Consider the following 6,000-nt stretch of genomic DNA (forward strand, 5'->3'; position numbering starts at 1 on the left):
TTCAGCTGGGTAGTCAGTCACATTCCTCTTCCCTCCCAAACTAGCTCTGGTGATGTGTGCATCAACCTCATCATCTAGGTGTATATCCCTGGGAAGTATCTGCTCTGACGAATGAACTCTCCGGCTTCCTTTCAGTCCCAACTAAAATCCCTTCTGTTACTGGAAACCCTCCCCGACTCCCCTTAAGTCTAGCACTTTCCCTCTATTAATCATGTCCTACTTGTTTTCTGTATGTCTGCTTGCTTGTGGAAAGTCACAGTCAGGAGAGGGAATGGGAAGATGGTGAAATGTTGAGGGGAGGAAGAAGGCACTCTGGAGGCATCTACTCCATCCAGGTGTGGGTCTGGTGAGTGGTCCCAGACTACTGACTGATCCTCTGTAATCTGTCTTCTGTTGCCTAGGGTCCTAGAGACATGAAGCCTGCACTTATCAGACTGGCTCCAGGGCGTAGGAAGATACAACAATGCCTGGTCTGGGGATGGAGCCTGCTTCCTAGGAACTTCTGCTACAACATAAGACGTGGAACCTAGATTGGTAGCATACAAGCTGCTGTAACATAGCATGTCAGTGGTGGAAGGGACCACTGATGATAGGGTTAAATCACAGGACATGGAATGCTGGATCTGAAAGAAACCTTGAAACTCAAGTGCTAGACCACAGAATTTTAAGGGTAGAAAGAAACTTAGAGCTCAAAAGTCCAAATCCCCAATTTTACAGAAGAAGAAACTGAGGCCCAGATAAGGGAAGGGATTTGTCCAAGCTAGCAAGGCACAGTGCCAGAATTTGAACTCAAGTCCTATGCCTGGAAATCCAGTGTTCTTTCCACAGCACCATTTGGTTTTCTCTTGAGAGAAAAGACTGTTTGCTAAGTTTAATTAAAGGAAGTTCAAGGTTCATTTGCTCTCATCTCACTGTGCTATAGAAAAAGCTATTTATTACAATGGGAAATACTATCCAGGCAGAAGTCTGCGATAGTTTTGGATCCATTTCAGTATCTGGAAATCTTAACTAGTCCTGTGCAAATTGGATTGGATTTAAGATTGTCTGCCTACTCGATTCCATACTATTAATCTGGACAGTAAAAGAAGAGAAAAAGTTGGTGAAGCCAGTTGTCAGTGCCCTGTCAGCAAAGTATTCTACCTGCTTCACTTGGGGATGAGCTGTGTTTATCCACATGTCCCCAAGCTCCCCAGGGACCCTGTATGTAGGAGCCTGGCTTGGTGGTGGGGTAGTGGCCTTGGAATCAAGAAGGCAGGTCTAAATTCTGCCTCTAAGATTCATTACTGAGGAGATCCTAGGTAAGTCTTACCCTCTTACGCTTCAGTTTCCTCATCCTTAAAATGGGGATGATAAATACAAACCCTTGCCTGACAGAACTCTTGCAAGGACCCAATGAGACAATATGTGTAAAATACTTCACAAACCTTGAAGCTCGGTGTAGATTATAGCTATCACCACCACCACCGCCTTTTAATAGCCAGCTCAATCAGATCAGTTTAATGAACACCGATTAACCATCTAAATGCTCTGGGCAAGGTGCTGGGGAGAAAAGGACAGAGACAAAGGCCCCTCCCTCCCCCGGCTTCTACTTGGAGGATGCTGGGTAGACAAATATCTGGAGAACACACAAAGTCCATACAAGTATCTACAGTGATACAAAGTCATTTCCAGAGCTAGAACGGTGACCCCTAGGGGGGCAGGAAGGGGCTTCACCCTGAAGTGGCAGCCTTTGAGCTGTTCTCGGGAAGGAAGAAGGGAGGGGTTCTTAGCAAGGGAAAGGACTCTCTGGGCCTCGGTGAGTGTGGTCTCCCAGCCAGGGCTACATTGTGTTGGGCTGGGACTCGGATGGGCGGCCCCTGGAATTCCTGATGCACTAAGCGGGGGCTCGTCGGTAGGAGCCGCCCCCCCTTCCCAGTCCCACTTTCCCTCCACAGAACCAAGCTCGCCTTTTGCCGACGTCAAGACATTCTTCTCATCTGGAAAAAAGAAGGAAAAAAGGCCATTTTCCAGCACACTGAGCACATTTCCGTGAGGGAGCTGGGGGGGCTGGCGAGGAGCCCGATGCTTCTTGCAGCCAATCAGGGGAATGTGCCCATAAATGTCGATATCTTCGTTCTCCTCGCTCTGGCTTTCTGTCATGGAGACATGTGTGGGCCATGCCCAGGGGGCTGCCTCCTTGGAGCCAGAAGCCAGTGCATGTTCCCTTTTTGGCCATGATTTCTCATCTGAGTCTCCTGCTTTCATCCAAACATGAGCCGAGGTCTAGAAACTGAAGCATTTTCAGCTCCAGTGAGAGATAATAAATGACTCAATCACCATGAAGCCTTTTAGGGCAGAAAAAGACTATCTGCCTCCACGGGGCAGTGGGACTGGAAATCAGAATATCCAGGCACCCCCTCTGACCCTTCCTAGCTATATGACCAAAGGTCATTGAGCCTCAGTTTCCTCCTCTGTGAAATGGGGATAGTAGCAGTCTCTGACTATTGAGAAGTGGAAGGGATCTCAGAAGACATGAAGCCGTGGATGGGAGAACAATAAGATCCCCGCTGCCTCATCCCCAAACTGTCACCCTCTCTCTGCTGAGCCCTCAGTGCGGCACCTGGTACACACAGTAGGTGCTTAATAAGGGCATCCAAGGAGGGAAAGCCCTCAGCTCTCTCAGCATCCTCTTGGCTTTGCGAGAGCTCCGCTTGTGAGAAGACTTTTCCCTGATATTCAGCCCATCTCTGCCCCTCTGATTCTCCTCCCGTTACCGATTCTGACATCGATAGCCCTTCAAAAGCTTGAAGACTTCAGTCGTGTCCACTCAGCCCAGGTCTTCTCGGGGCCAGTGAGCCTTGGACCGAGTAAGGATTAGGAGACCAAGGCAATGGTCTCTCCTGTTCCTCTTTTACGCAACAAGCATTTATCAAGCACCTACTGTATGCCGGGCACTACTAAGCACTGGGGATACAAAAAGAGGCAAAAGACAGTCCCTGTCCTCAAGAAGCTCACAGTCCAATGGGGGAGAGAACATGCCATGCAAGGCAACTCTATATGGGTGAGTAGCAATGGGATTAAGAGGGGTCAGGGAAGGCTGCCTGTAGGAGGTGGGATTTTGGCTGAGATTGAAAGGAAGCCAGAGAAGTCAGTGGTCAGTGTGGAGGAGAAATAGCCTTTAAGGCAGGAAGCAGAGAAAATCTCTGCAGCTGAAACACAGCTGTCTTGTGGAAGGAACGTCCATGAGGCCGGCATCACTGGATGGAGGAGCGTGCAGGGGGAGTGAGATGTAGGGAGATTGCAAAGGTGGGGGTGCAGGTTATGGGAGCTTTGAGGGCCAAGCAGAGGATTCCGTATTTGCTCGTGGGGGCAATAGGGAGCCACGGGGGGGTTTTGAGCAGAGCGGGTGGGTGACACGGTCACACCTGCATTTTAGGAAAATTATTTTAGCGGCAGAATGGAGGATGAACTGGAGAGAGGAGAGACCCCCCCAGGGGACCATTGCAATAGTCCAAAGGCCTACACTGGGTGGAGGCAGCATCAGAGGAGAGAAGGGGGCTGATTCAAGAGATGTTGCAAGTGTGAAATCAGGGAAGGCTGCATGGAGGCAGTACACCTGATCTGGTGTTAGAGAAGCTGAGAAAGGGGCAGCTAGGTGGTGCAGTGGATAAAGCACCAGCCCTGGATTCAGGAGAACCCGAGTTCAAATCTGACCTCAGAAACTTGACACTTACTAGCTTTGTGACCCTGGGCAAGTCACTTAACCCTCATTGCCCTGCCCCCTCCCCCCCAAAAAAAAGAAAAAAAAAGAAGCTGAGAAAGCTCAGAAGTTGGGCTGAGGCGGGAGGGTCCCGGAAGGCATGTGGATGGCTGCTGGGGGTCCCCAGATGTGGGATGTGGCCGATCTCCTGCCAGGGGCACTGAGTGGGTCTGTTTTGTAGGAAGGTCGAGTCCAGGAAGAGGGTTATTATGATTTAATGATAGAAGAAGACAGAGAAAGCGGCCTGTGGCCATTCTTGAGGCCAGGTTATGGGATGGAGAAGGTGAGAATGAGACTCAGCATCTCGTTAGGGAGAACTCGACTTGGGTCCTGCTTCTGACATGTTGTCTGTGTGATTCTGAGCCAGTGACTTAACCAGGTGATGGACTGAGGATACACTGAAGAGCAGGCACCGTGTGCATGGGCAGAGGGAGCTTCCTTATCAGGAGGGGCTCCCCACGCCTTTCAAATGACAGGTGGAAACAAAAAAAGGGAGGGCAGTATTTTAACCCACGGGAGCTGGTGACGCTTCTGGTAGAAATAGGGGAATGGGAAGGATGGTCAAGATAGGGAGAAATGCTAATGATTCTCTTGGATGTGTTGAATGGAGACGCCTATGGACTCCCAGCTCAAGGGAAGTAGCCCTGACACCCAAGCCCTCAGGAAGGACATCCCCCACTTCCCTAGGGGCAGCAAGGTGGCTCTGAAGTTGGTAGGACCTGAGTTCAAATGTGACCTCAGACACTCACTAGCTGTGTGGCCCTGTGTGAGTTACTTGTTTGCTTCAGTTTCCTGGATTGTAAAATTGGCAACACTAAGAGCACCTGCCTCTCAGGGTTGTGAGGAGCACTTAGTACGAGCCAAGTGCCTGTTGCTTTCCTTTCAAGATCAATGTCAAACCCTCTCCTTGGCTCTGAAAGCCTTTCAAAGCTGATCTCTTCCCCTCTTTCCAGTAAAGTGTTGGGCTTTCACTTGCCTCCCCAGTTTGGCCCCTGGCTATCCCCACACCCGGAGGGGATTCTCTCCTCACTCCACAACAAAAAAATCCCTCTCTCCTTCAAGCCACTTCAGCAGAGCCCCTGGACAGGAAATGTTCAATTCTACGACTTCCTTCCTACTCTTAATATATCTGGTTTGTATGTAGTCATTTGCATGTTGTCTCCCCCATTAGACTGTGTGAGTCAGTAAGCTTTTGTTAGGCCCCTACTATATATTAGGTCCTGTGCTAAGTGCAAGGATACAAAAAGAGGCATGAGGCGTCTCTGCCCTCAAGCAGCTTACAGTCTAATGGGGAGAGACAATGTGCTGTAACTATGGACAGGTAAGCTACAGATAGAACAAAGTAGACATAATCAACAGAGGGAAGACATTGGAATGAAGAAGCACCCAGCAAATCCTCCTCTAGAAGGTGGGATTTTGTTAATAGAGGGATTCACTGACCTGCATTGAGAGAGGGAGGTTCCTCACTAGAATATTCCAGACCTTGTGAGATTTCCTCCACCAACAGGGAGATCAACAACCTGTGCCTTGTGCTCACTGAGTTTCCTAGGGACTCTAAGAGAGGATGTGACTTGCCTAGGGTCACTCAGCAGCTGCATGTCCAGTGCAGGACTTGAGCCCTGGCCCGTATGATCCCAAGGCCAAGAGCAGCCACTAGCAGGATGCCTCAGGTCTTTCCCTTACAGCAAACAACCCCCTTTTTATTTTGAATTTAAGCACAGGTACAAACAATTCAAAGAACAAGAAAGTGACTTGTGTGAGAACCTGGTAATTTCTGTTTTTGAAGAAATGTGTGCCAAAGTGAACCAAACAGAAGCAAAAGGGTCTCTTGAGAATGATTGCAGCTTTACAAACTGCATTGAGCTTTTTAAAGTTTGCAAGGCACAGCCCTTATTGTACCTTATTAGATCCATTTTACAGAAGAAGGAACAGAAACTCCAAGGTAAGTGATTTACTTAATCTCTCCTTCTCTCTCCTCTTTCTCTCCTCTCTCCTCTCTCTCTCTCTCTCTCTCTCTCTCTCTCTCTCTCTCTCTCTCTATTTCTCTCTCTCTCTCTCTCTCTCTCTCTCTCCCTCCCTCTCCTTCCTTTCCTATGTCTGTCTCCCCCCCTTTCTCCCTCTTTTTTCTTTTTCTCTCTCTAACTCTCTCCCCCCTCTTCCTCTCTCCTTTCTTTTTTCTCTCTCACACACCCATACTCTATTATGTAGGATATGAACCCAGGTGTCCTAGCTCTCAGATCCTGCCTCCTCTCCACTGGATG

This window comes from Dromiciops gliroides, chromosome 2, assembly GCF_019393635.1.
Source record: "Dromiciops gliroides isolate mDroGli1 chromosome 2, mDroGli1.pri, whole genome shotgun sequence".
In the NCBI taxonomy this organism is placed as follows: Eukaryota; Metazoa; Chordata; class Mammalia; order Microbiotheria; family Microbiotheriidae; genus Dromiciops; species Dromiciops gliroides.